General features: G+C 42.2%; 1 protein-coding gene across 1 annotated transcript in view; it reads left to right on the forward strand.

Annotated features, from left to right (window-relative positions):
• Window positions 1–13985, forward strand: part of LOC138300886 (putative oxidoreductase YteT) — a 1004722-nt gene that overhangs the window by 663028 nt on the left and 327709 nt on the right. The gene's annotated exons all lie outside the window — the stretch shown is intronic.

Genomic DNA, 13985 nt, shown 5'->3' on the forward strand with positions numbered 1-13985 from the left:
CTTGTTGGAGGATCCCGCAGTGAGGCTCTTGAACCATTAATGTTAAAGATTATTTATTAGCAACCAAACAGCAAAGCAGCCTCCCAGAAACAGCAGCTGCTGTGTTACCTCACTTTCTACAACCTAATCGAAGTACCAACATTTTGTATATTTAAAAATGCACATTGGAACAACTTACCAATGAAATCAGTATACATCCTTTCCCTTAATTAATATAACAAAACTACAACATATTAGAAACACCGTACTCACAAATAGAAAACTCACAGGAGGTTTTATGACTCTTTTCTTCATACCTCTGCCACCCTCCTTAGAGGTAATCCTACCAAAATCATACACAAAGTCATCCTGCCTTCCACTTGAATCTGCATCACCACACACTATGTTACCTCTTTGTCTTTCCTCATTAAAGCCTTAGTTTTTCCTGAAACCTCCATCGTCCATCTGAACCGTCATTCAACTCATTCTCCGGTCCACTACAGTTGAGTTCTTCTGTTACCCTTGACCATTTGTCTCAACTTTGGAATCACCATTAATAACCATGGAATTGCCATTCATCACCTCTTTGGAACCCTCCTCTGCAGATCGTTCTAGAACCTTTCCATCAATAATTCCGCTTCTACTATTAAGAGTTTCTATAGACTGTTCAAATCTGCTATTGTCATCATCACGAATAGCAATGCTACTCAGTTTTCCAATATTTCCCATCAGAAGGACACACAGAATTTCTCATCACCTGACTAACTTTGTATGGTTTATAAAAGTTATTCACACACTTGGCAATTTTACCAGATTTCTTAACCCATACCACGGTCCTTTCTTCACCTCACAAGGACTGTTGCTGTTTTTGCAATCATAAAAACTATTGTGACTTTCAAACTTTTTCCATAGTTTTTCTCCTTACTGCAGAAGCAGACCAATCACCCATCCTCTGGCCAACCAGCCATCCAGGATTACATTTGGACCTATCCGGTTTTATCCAACCTAGTTTTTACAGGCCACCTCTCCATTACACTAGTCTTGACTACTTTAATATGCCATCATTGTTACTTGCTTCAATCTACAGATTTTTATTAAAGGTACGCAACCCACTGTTACACACTAGTGCAAACGCACCAATCATACTGCCTGGTGATAACATCTTGAATATTGTTTTTTGATCAAATCTTACTACAACCTCTTTTCCCCATATAAAAGAACTAAAATCTTCAAGTGCCTACAGACATCCTCGCATTTCTCTCTTAATTACCGGATACTACACTTCAGTAGGATATAAAGCCCTTGGAGCGAACACTACCACATATCAATTTACTTAATTGTCTTGTTGAGAAAGTACTGCGGCCAGGCCCTTCCTACCTGCATCAGTTGTGATAATACTATAACACTGAGTATCAAAACCCCTGAAAAGCAGATGCTTTACAAATTGCTTATTTGATCTATTTAAACGTTTCATTGTATTTGGTGGGGCACACAAATGTTTCCTTTTTTAAGCAAATGTCATAAAGGATATGATACATCTGCAAATCTATTTACAAATTTAGAATACAATTCTGCTCGATTTAACAAGGATCTGATACCATCTTTGCAACTTGGAGCTAGAACCTTCTGAATGGCTTCCAATAATTTATCTGTACTTCGGATTTTATCACTACTTATCTCATTACTCAAATAGGTTACCTGATTCTGAGCAAATTTCCATTTATTAACCTCCACAACTAGACCTTTTGATCTAAGATCCTCATTATGGTCTCCAGTCGTCTGTCAGGTTCATCCTTACTCTTTCCCATAACAAAAATATTACCTTGAAAGAAAAGAACTCCCTTGACTTTACCTAACAACTTTTTCATCAATCTTTGAAAAAACGCTGCTGTGGATGCCAGTCCATATAGCATCCTTTTGAATTGAAAACAACACTCTTGACTAATGAATACCATTAATTTCGTACTTTCACTGTTCAGGGGCGCCTGATGGTAAGCAGCAGATAAGTCAATACTAGAGAACAGAAAAATACCCTTAACTAAGGCAAGACATTTCATTAACTTTAGAGAGTGGAAACCTATCCACTAAAATGTTGTCCAGATTCCTTAGGTCCACACATAACCTTATTTTCCCCTTGGCTCATCTTGCGACTATCAGCAGGGCCAACCAATCTGAAGACTGAATGGGGTTCGATTATATCCACCTCAATCAATTTTTCCATTTCATTGGAAATTTCCTCTCTGAGTAATATCAGTACATTCCTAGTTTTATGGATTTTGGGAATAGTTTCTTTTTTAAAACCATTTTGTGTTTGAAGTTGAGTAATCTTCCAATCTTACCTCTGCACACATAGGGAAATGTTTTAAAATGTATTTTCCAGTCATTTCCTCCTCATCAACTCTCATAACTTGTTCTTTACTGCTACGATCTACAGTCATGTGCAGTTTGCCCTGGTCAAGCCAACCACATAGTGAGGATCCTTTTCTTTCTACATATAATTTCCCTACAGGGTGTTCCTGTTCTTAAACCTGAATAACAAATTCTTGTAACTTATGACATCAAAGGCTTCTTCTCTATAACCCTCCAGTTTGATGTCTGATTCTAGTAACTTAGATCCTAGTTTATTGACAAACTTCTCTACCCACACACTCTGATCAATGACTAATTACAGAGAACCTGACTCTACTGTCATTCAAATTCCTACGCCTCCAATACCCGTGAAATAGGTAGGTTTTCTTTTTAGCGTAGCATTATCCATAACATTTAGAATAACTCTCACTCTTATATTCAAGAGCCATCCAACATCTGAATCATTTCCACTAGAACCTTCATTTAGATTTATAAATTTCACTTTATACTTCCTCATATTGTTTTTGCTTACCTTGGCAAAATGACCAGTTTTTCTACATATACTACTCTTACTCTAGCTGTTCTCTAGGTGTTTGATACTATCACATTGGTAGCTACATACTTTTGTCACTTTCATAGACTTGCTGTGTTTAGAGTCCTTGGTAGAATAATTATGCTTTTACCCTCTGTTCAGCTTCTTAGAATTAACTTTTGCAACACCTCTCTCTCAGGGACTGATAACAACTTTAAAGCCTTAGCACACTTTTCAGACATCTCTGCTTTCCTCACTATTACCATTAAGTCAATCAAGGAATAATCTCCATTAATCCTCAGCCTGTCCTGAATTTCTGGATTGGCATAATGGATTATCAATTGATCCCTTGCCAAGTCATCATGTAAAAGCCCAAACTTTCAATCACTAGCTAGTATCTTGAGTACATTTAAATATTTATCCACTGGCTCATTCTGTTTGCTAGAAAATAATTTCTATCTGGTAATTCCTGTGCACACTTTGGGACTGTAATATGCATCTAAATCTGCTAAAACATCAATAAATACATTAGTGTCCCCAGATCCACCAACTCGTGTGATTCGTCAATACTTTTTTTGACCAGCAGGACCCAATGAATAGAGCAAAATGCTTTTTTCCCCAAAGAATTCTAATTTATCAAAAGTATCCAAGTAATTAAAAAAAATACTCTTTCCCTTCTTCCCTACATGTTCACCATTAACAGTAAGAAACTTTCTTGGTGGATTTATGTTCACACCACTAGTTTAAGTAGCCATTATGATCCAGTAGTGGGATAGTTCTAAGCTCACACTTAACCTTTTATTATTATTATTATTATTATCATTATTATTATTATTATTGTTATTATTATTTGAACTGTGGTTCCACTTTATATTTTATTGTGTGGAAAACACTGACCTAATTATCTGGATCCAGGCTCAAAGATGGTTGCAACCAGATACATGTAAAATGACCGTTGCACGTTGACATCATGCGCCCATTCCATGCTGGCTCTGCTTCTCATTCTTCTTCGTGGTGCACACAACTTACAATGGTGCGCAAAACCACTCCTTGAGCACAGTTACGTGCTGACAGCCATTGTTGCAAGCAAGGCTGAAACTCCGGAAGCAATAGAAATCCAGAGAATCCTCCCGCTGAATGCCAAACGCACGTACAATACTGCATAAACTCGCATATCGACTGTTGAAGAACATGTTGATGTAGTGACAGGAACTTGAATTTTGAAAGAGATCCACTCCTTTAATGTGAGGTTTGTTTTCTTAATAAAGATAGTCACTCGCTTTTTCCTCAGTTCATTGTCAAATGTGTGTAGTGAGTTTCTCAAATGGTTAATGTTAAAAGCTCCTTTATTAGCACCAAAACAGCAACAGAACCTCCTAGTAACTGACACTGCCATGTTAGCGCACCTTCTACAAACAAATCTATGTATCAACATTTTATATATTTTAAACTACACATTGAAACAATTTACTAATAAGAACACTACACAACCATGTCAAAAAAGGTTATAACCATGCTTCGGGCAACAAGCTAGGTTGAAAGTCAGAGTTGGTAACTACCCTGATATTCGGGTAAAAAAGGAAACAAATCCTGAACGAGGCTATTAGAAAAGAAAGTGTTTCAAGGTAAAACTCAAATTAAATGCTGCTTTTCCCAGACCTGGCCCAACAAACTGTCTATAAATGAGAAATTCTCAAATCTTAAAAAAAAGAAAAAGTGATGTACGAATGAAGGGGTTCAGGCAGTTATCCAGAAGCCAGCAAAAGTTTTCATGATATGGGAGAAGGAGGACTATATTTTCTGTGACATCCACTAAAGATAGCCTTTCTTGGGGAGAAGTTGGACAGAAAGATGAATATCATTCTAAGAAAGTGTGGAAAAGTGATTTTATGTATTTATGTCGAGTTGACTGAGAAAAAGCTACTCAAAATTATGCTGCTGTACAAAAGACAAAGATTGAGGGCTTGCTGTTTAGAAATTGAATATGAGGAGTACCTACCACTCTGAAGAGGGGAAGGGTGATTGTCAGAATCCCTTTCAGAGGGCCATGGGGCATATAGGCGTTACTGGGCCCACCGTTGGGGTGGAGACCTCTTACTCCTGATGTCCCGGGGCCAGCCCTAGTATGGATCCTGAACAACTGGGCCAAATATCCCTTCAGCACTTGACTTCCAGGAATAGCATGGCCGTAGCAATGTTTCTTCATGTGGTTCCCTGGGTCCCACTCCCTTCTTGCTCCTAGCAGCAGTGGTTATTCCCCATCCACAATAGACAACATCCAGTGCAAGCCCCACTAGTCGTTCGAGTCTCAAAAGTCCACCCTAAGACTTTTTTTAAATGAACAGTGTTCCAGCACCGCAACACTAAACTAGCAAGCAAGTTCCCCGGGGCCATATGTCCTGTCATAGCAGCAGCAGCTGAATGAGATGGGTTTTCTGCACACAGCCCAGGCGGGCTGCACTCAGTGATGTTCCTCACACGTGGTCACGCCACCAAAGCGACTGGGGGCTCTTTGCGGCTCCTCCATGCAAGGTAAATGTCTGGTGTTAGGTGATGCAACGATCCTTAAGCGGGTCCCTTGCACTGATGATGGTACGCAGATGCTCCCAGGGTGTCCTCATTTCTCCAGTAGGGGTTGTCGAAAGGTCTTGTTACTCCCAGTGACCCCCTCTGGCATACCGTATTCTACCTGTATAGGGGCTGTTGCCAGTTCGGCACAGTGAAGTCTTCTGCGGTGGTGCCTCCTGTCATATGGCGGTCATGGCTCATATTGCACAAGGATTCAGGCCGTCACATCACTCTATTTGCGGATGCCCCTCCTGGAATACGGGGTTACATCTCACTACTGCACAATGGTAAAAGACCTTGCAGTGGCCCCCTCCTGACACATGGAGTCACTGGCTCCTCTCTATTCACAGGCTTCGGCCCAATAGACACAACTATGCACTCAGTCCACAGCAGCTCTTTTTTGGCATGCAGGGGTCACCGACTTTGTTCTGCAAACAGGCAACAATCTAACTGTTGGAGTGGCCATCTTCTGACACCTAGCAAAGGGTCGACAGGGCTTCCTAGTGTTTCTACCTTCCTCTAATGCTCTCCTTTTCCTCATGGGTCACACTGGTCTTGGCAAGCAGGAAGCCACTGGTGCTCTAGGCTCCAAGACAGGTTGTCCTGGATTCCCTTTGTGGGGTCTCCTCACCCATCAGGGAGACTAGCAGGCCTAGGCCCTCAGTCTTGGTCACAGGCAGATGTCTTACAGGGTTTCCCCTCCTTAGATAGCCCATCTGGCTGCTTAGCTGACGCCAGTTTTGGGGGTCTCAAGCTCTTCTTCCTATTGACCTTTTCGTGACAACCAAATGTGATATAGATTCTGAGTCTTTGACATTTATGTTGGGGGCCAGCTTCTTTTGTACACCCACTCCTCCTCCTGAAAGCAATCTGTCATTGCAGAAGTGATTCCAAAGCTGCTAGTCCCACAACACAGGCCATGGGAGTCACTAGAATTCACACCTGGTGACATATTATACATTACCCCTCGGGAGGGGAGAAAGAGGGTCCCATGGACCCTCAGATGCCTGCAGGGGGATCTCTCTCCCCTCTTGAAATTGTATAAGGTTTGCCACCTGCACTGTGAAAACATGTAGCAGCTTTTAAACAGCTGCTCTGTTTTTCATTTGGAAGCACTGCCCTGGGGGCAGCACAATTTCATAGCTGCCCTGGGGGAAGCCCATTATTTGTAATATGGCACACTGCCCCTGTTTGCACCTGATGCACTTTTTGAAAGGTGTGTCAGGGTGCAAACGGGGAAAGTGTGCTGTATACATAATACAGCTCCTAAATGTCAGCCACAGTGATGTGTATGAAAAAGTATAGTCCAAGGGACCAGCCCCACTCTTTATGATTCTCTGATCAGCCCTAACTCCTTCTTGTGATATGCCCAGCCACTTCCTTATGGCCTCTCACTAAATCAAAGAGCACATTTTTAAGTGCACGGGGAGGGGACCCCTTGCTCTTTCCTCTCCTGTGTGTCCCTCCCAGCTTACAGGAATGCAGCAATACACAAATTCCTCTACCTCCTCTCCTCATTCTTCACCAGGCAGGCCTGGGTCTCCCAAAATGGAACCCCTGTTTCCCTGTGACAGCAAAATACAGCATTAGGGATACTGACATCAGTACAGTTGAGGTACTTAGGGTAGGGGTGCACATCCATTACCATGCGGAGGACTTTTCTGTCCCAAAAGTGATGTAGATACATCAGGCAAAATGGAAACAGGGAAAGTGTGCCGTATACATAATACAGCCCCTAAATGTCAGCCACAGTGATGTGTATGAAAAAGTATAGTCCAAGGGCCCAGTCCCACTCTTTATGATTCTCTTATCAGCCCCTTCTCCTTCTTGTGATATACCCAGCCCCTTCCTCACTTATGACCTCTCACTAAATCAAAGAGCACACTTTTAAGTGCATGGGGGAGGGGACCCCTTGCTCTTTCCGCTCCTGTGTGTGTCCCACCCAGCTTACAGGAATGCAGCAATACACAAATTCCTCTACCCCTTCTCCTCATTCTTCACCTATCATATTGAATGATACGTTTACATGAGTTTATTGCCTTAACACTTTTGTACTTTGTTTTTTATATATTTTAAAGAAAAAAACATTGGTAAAGCCAAAGTGTATTTTTTTTGCAAACATAATATGTGGAAAAATTGGCAAAAATAAATAAATAAAGGAGCGACCTAGCAACAAAAGCATACCCACTGTATTCCAGAAGTGCGTTAATTTTCAGGCGACCAAGCATATGTGATCTGGCAAAATGCTGTAACTCACAGTGCAAGACAGCCAGTGCATGAAATGGGCTGGCCTATTGCCTCTTGTTATAGGCTGTCATGGGCTGAAGCCAACAGTTCAATGGATGGATAGCGATAACCGAAATCCCCTGTATCTCTGTTTGTATGTATTTGAATTGTACATTTTAGGGGAAAATATGAAACTGGTGAGAACTAAAAATCTCTATAACCCAGACCTAAAAATAATTTTGTTAAACCTTAAAAATAATAGAAACAGGTTATTGCCCATTCAATATTTTACTGGATCTACATTTTTGTACATGCTATAACTATGTTTAACTTACACTTCCATGTAAAGCACTCTGCTACCCTGGTGGATTTGGATAGCTCCATAAAAAAAAACAAATAATTAAAATGCCTACCCTCCTTAGTGTAAAACACAAGTTTATTAGTTAATTAAAACCATAAAACTTTCCTTCCACATAAACATTTAACAGAACAATTTTAGTGCAAAAAGGCAATTACAGTTCTTTAGCTTTAGGTGAAGTGGTTAGTGAGATTTTCTTCTATATACAGATTTTAAGAAAGGAACATACTGGTGCTATGAGTATTAATAATGAGACAACAGAACAATCTTTTTTTTTTTTTTTATGTAAAATGAATACAACGCCGGATAAAATCCTATGTTTAAAATGAAAAGCTATATGAGATATCGTTCCCCCGAGATATTTAACGAAAACAGTGGCAGACAACTGAGACATTGGTAAAAATAAGACAAAGTGGGGGGAGGCCTTCCATCAATTTTATCTACCCCTACTTACGTCTGATTGTTGAAGCCGGACTTTATTATGACACGAGCTAAGCAACTCTGTGAACTACATAGGAGCCTTCCCTTCTTTAGGATATACGAAGCAGATTATATGAATTTCGCTATCGTTTCCGCCCTCCCTCTATCTGGACATTTCGAGAGGACGTAGTTTTATGAGTGAAAATTTCCAGAAATTGAACCAGCCTAATGTTCAATATAGTATATTGAGGGTTAAAGGCTGCAATTAGTGCTTGTCTGCAGGATCTAATTCTTAAGACGTTAAATTCTTTTTTCAGCAAGAGTCTCCTTTCGGCCGCCAGGGCTGGACAAATGCAGACCACATGCATCAGGTTTTCATCTGCTAGATGGCAGAGACGGCACTCCTGGGAGTCTGCTTGCCGCTCCTTCATCCATTTTGGCATGAGGTCTAAGGTAGGGACCTCACCCAGCCTAAGTCTGAGAAAGGATTGCTTGATTTTCCGTGAGTACGGGCCCGCCATAAGTGGTGATTCTTTAAATGTTTTGTAGGAGTTAAGGATCAACCAACTATGTCCCCTTTGGGACAATGAGGTCTTGTCTTCTAGCCGGCTCTGTAATTTACTCGCTTTATTCACTACTTTATTGAAAATGGGGACGGGTAAGGCCCTGTTCCATACCTCATCTAATTTCAGAAGACTCTTACTCTCTTCTAGGAATTTTATGTAGTTGGAGTTCCCTCTTTCTAGGATAATTTCCTGCCAGACTAGATTGGCTAAAGACCCCTTTGAAGCGCGGCTCAATTTGTAGCAGCATTTAATGTATGCCGCCGGTCGGGCTAACGACTGTTTGACCAGCATGAATTCCAGTCTGACCTGGGCTGGCGATGCACGCCCAGGTAGCCGAAAAACACGTTTATAGGTTTTTATCAGAAGCTTTTCCAGAAGACCTACTTCCATCCCCCTCATTATTTCGGTCCCATAGGTGATAGTTGGAAGAAGCTTCGCTCTCATTACAGCTGTTAATGGGTTCAGAGCATGACCACAGATTGAATTTGCTAGCTTACAAAAGGCATAAGTAAGGGCCTGCGTTTTGTTTTTTATTGCTATTTTTTGTGCTGTGTAATTACCTCTAGCATCCACCACCAATCCTAGGTATCTGTATGATGTTACTTCCTCTAGGGTTTTCCCATTCATATGCCATTTACCTTGGGTGGATGGCCTGCGGTTTAAGGTAATCATTTTAGATTTTTTATGATTAATTTCTAAATCATTGGAGCCTGAGTATTCTTCTAATGCCTTTAACAATTTCTGCATTCCTATTCTGGTATTACTGATTAGTAATAGGTCATCTGCATATAGTAGGTTGGATACTTGTTGGCCGCCCAGTGAGGGAGAGTGAGATGAGTGACCATTTAACTTGGTGGGGAGGTCTGCTATGTACAGGTTAAAGAGTGTTGGGGCCAATACACAGCCTTGCTTCACCCCCACTGTTGTTTTGACTGCCCTGGATAGGTGAGAGCCATCCCCAAGTTTAACCTTCACCCAAGTATCAGAGTATATCATTATGATGGCATTAAAAATAGAATGTGGCAGCCCCCACTGAAGTAGTTTGGCCCACAATTTACCGCGGGAGACACAGTCAAAAGCAGCTTTAAAATCAACAAAACATAAATAGGTTGGAGTCCCCTTTGCTTTTGCTCTGTTTATAATCAAGCTTAGCCCCATAAGATTTGTTAATGTTCCTTGGTGCTTGGTGAACCCGGTTTGATTGAAGGGTAGAATATTGTTATCTGTGATCCAGGCTTCTAGATGTTTTAGCACACAGCAGGAAAAGTATTTTAGGTCAACGTCTAAAAGAGAGATTAGTCTGTACTTGCTTGGGGAGAGCACGCACCCACCCTTATATATGGGGTGGATTACTGAGCCTTTCCAGGATGCCGGGATGTTGCCTGTTGTGATCACGTCATTAAACATTGCTGCCAGGAAATTGGCCCATCTTTCTGTTTCTTGTTTAAATAGTGCTTGCGGTAGGCCATTGGGGCCGGGAGCGCAGTCCATTCGTGACTTCCCAATGATTTTTAGTAATTCTGGTGCCGTAAATTTCAAAGGTTCCGGGATGTTGGGATCCCAGCTAATCATGTGCGACTGAATTTGAGGGCCTTCTTCGATGATCCGTTCTTTTAGATAGGACTTTAAATGGGCTACCCATACTTCCTCTGTTATGTTTGCGTTATTGCCTGCTTTTGCGCCGTTGTCTATTATATTGATGATTTTCCAAAATCTTTGGAATCAGATGTTTTAGTCACAAAATGTAGTTTGGCCCACAGGACCTCTTTTTGGGCTTTTTCTAAAGGTCCATAGATCCCTTTTGTACAATTTCCTTTGCTCTCTCAGGGCAGTTAGTATTGATACATTATCTGGGGATTTACGTAGAGACCTTAGTAGTTTCCCTACAGCTGCTTTCCTTTTGCGCACTGGCAGCGGTAGAAGTGAACTTTGGCGATGATTCAATTGCGCTCCCTTTCTTGTGTTACATAAGGAATCTTTTTTAGTGAGATCTAGGGCAAAGTTCTCCCAGACTGTTGTCAGCTTTGCCCCACTTGTGGTATTTGATTCTAGGTTTCGTAGGGCCTCTTCTGCCTGGGTTTTGATGGTGTCTGAGGACCATTTGAGTCGCTTTAGATTTTCGGTGCCTAGTGTCCCGTTTAGGGCTGCCACTTTCTCCGTTTTTTGCGGTGATGCACAGATCCCCAATACCTGTGGCTTATGGTCGCTTTCCGTGCGGTCTATGATGGTGAAGGTGTTTACTAACTTATATAAAGCAGGGGACACTAAAGTGTAGTCTAGATAGGAGACTGATTTCCCGGAGAATCTTGTCCATGCCGGTGGGATATCGGGGCATTTCCGTCCGTTTAGCGCGAAGAGGCCTACTAATTCACAGGTGCGTATAAAACTCTCCCCTATTTTGTCTTTCCTGAGTTTTTTGGGGAGGGTTTGGCTAGGCATTCTTGCCACTGTTTGGGTGTGATCCTCACTGGGGATGTGAAATAAGCCGAGATTGAAATCGCCCGATATTAACCAGAATGCTGATTTTACTGTACCTTTTATCCTTAATAGTTGCGTTAAAAATTTATTTGCTTCGATTTTTTTATTTTTAGGATTGATGTATGTGTTGACCAGAATCAATGGCTCCTGTGTGTTTTTCCCCCAATCGTCTAGCTGGAGAAATTGGAAAGGTTGGTTTTCCTCCTTACGCTCAGAGATTTTTACTAAAAGGCTGGTACTAATGTAGATGGCAAGGCCTCCCTTTGGCCTACCGGCTATTTGTTTTCGTTGCTGGGTTATGATATTCCATGAATCCGATTATCGGTATTGGTTCCATTGCCCAGGATTCCTGTATGAGTAAGATGTCAAAAGTGCTGAAAAAATGTATTACTGCGGGATCCTCCAGTTTTGACCGAAGGCCACCGATATTCCAGGAGCAGATGGATAAAATGCCGTGTGCGGGTTGATCCTTACCAATTCAATTGTTGCCCATCGGTCTTGGGGGTAAAACCGTCGCTACCCGTTCCCTTTCTGGGTACTTTTGTTGACCCAAAACCACTCTTTCCCTCCCTTCTTCTCTCCATACTTGGACTGTCAGCGGGTGTGTAGGTGGGTTCTCCTCACTGCACCTTTCTTCGATGGGTCTGCTGGCCTGATGTACTCCTTTCAGAACCGACCATGCGCCTTTGGAGGTTCCCAGGTATTGTGGGGCTAGTAACGGGGTTGGATAGCGGTCTCCTTTGTAGATGGTTCCCTCAATGCCCCAGTCTTTCAAAAGGTCCTTTTTTTTCATGATCCGCTTTGGGATATCTGGAGCCGAGAAGATGGTAAGTGTTGGATCTGTGTGTTGGTTGCCTCTTGCTTGAATAAATTTTATAGCTGTGAGGTCCTTCGAGGCCACAAACTGAAGATCCAGTAATGCTTTTATGATTCTTAAGATAGAAGATCGATTAAGAACATCTGTGGAGGACCTGGAGGTGAATTCTGGAATCCAGAGTAACTGGAGGGTATTCATGTCTGTTATAAGTGACTGATTTTGCTCTATGTGCCGGTCTTGAACCTTATAGTCATCTTCTCTCTGACTAATTGCAGTCTTGCTGTCCACATTGACCAATGTTAATTGGGGGGACAGCGCAGGCGCAATTGGTTTTAATTTTTTGCTCTGCTGACCCCTTGTGGGGCTAGGTCTTATGTTTGTTGTAGTGCCAATTGTTTCGTGTGGTCTCGGGGGGGACTTTGTTAAGTGGGTAGTGTCTGCTGAGGCGGGGAATGTTATCCCATCTACTATTGTGTTAGAGTTTGTACTTATGTGGGTGATAATGTCTCTATTGTAACCACCATTTGACGTTGCCTGTCTTTAGGTGGATCCTTTGATGAGTTGAGTTGATAAAGTTGGGCGGACTTCCTACCCTTCCTTGCCCGCTTTCATTCTCTTTTTGAGAGGGTCCGGGTTGTGGTAGACTCAGGATTCCTGGGCTTATTGATGGGCTGTAGCGGAGGATGATTCACCATAGGTTCCATTCGAGCGCTTGCTAGTTGGCGGCTGTCAGCCAAAGTTCTCTCCTCACTTAAAATTGATGGAGCGGGCGCCAGGGAGGGAAGGGGCTGCTGCTCTTTTTGTTTCGGCTCCCTCGGGGTGGGTTTCAGAATGGTGGCGAGCGGTTTAATACATGTATATTCATCCTTCCTGGTGGAGCGGATTTCTTGCAGTATTCCCTCTAAGATTTGCGGCAGTTGGGATATCTTTTCTACTACCTCTTTACAGGAGCAGATTGTAAAGTCATTGGAGTGATATACTTGCGCCCTTGTTATAAGTGCGTTTAATTTTTCCAACTTACTGTTGATCCCGGAGACAAATACTGCCAGGGTGTTTAGCAGGTCAACTTGAATGTCCATTTTATTTGAATGAAATTGCAGCGCCATGACCGTTGCTTGCATTGAATTTAGGATTGCGGCCCACATTTCTTCTGATCTGACTGCCCCTGGGGCTCGGGATTTTGAGTCGGGCTCTTGATTATCACTTGGTAGTACTTTGTTTAATGTTGTTTTATGGGGGGCTTTCTGTGCGGCTGTCACTGTTTCTGCTTTTGCTGGTCCGTTTATGGATACCTGTTCTATATCCCAGAGGTCCTGTTCTTCTTTTTCACCGTTGTACGTTGGGAATGAGTGAAGTTTTGGACTTTGACAGAATGGGCCATCTTCCTGATATTCTTGTTCTAAATGTTCTGCGATTGCTACCAGTTCTGAGTCCAGGATGGGTAGTTTCGCTGGGCTAGATGTCCATTGGTACTTAGTGGCGTCTAGGGGGTTATTACATAGAGTTTTGTCTTGCCTAGGATTGAAGATGAATGCTGGTGTAGGAGTTGGTGGTACCACATTGTCCTGGACTATACATGATGCGTATAGTTTCGTGGGGTGATTTTTCCTGATCACTACTGTTGGCGATAGGGGGAGGTGAGGGGGTGAATTCATTCTGAGTTTCTTTTCGCTGCTTCCTTGCTGTTGCCAG

Source organism: Pleurodeles waltl, chromosome 6, assembly GCF_031143425.1.
Source record: "Pleurodeles waltl isolate 20211129_DDA chromosome 6, aPleWal1.hap1.20221129, whole genome shotgun sequence".
NCBI lineage: Eukaryota > Metazoa > Chordata > Amphibia > Caudata > Salamandridae > Pleurodeles > Pleurodeles waltl.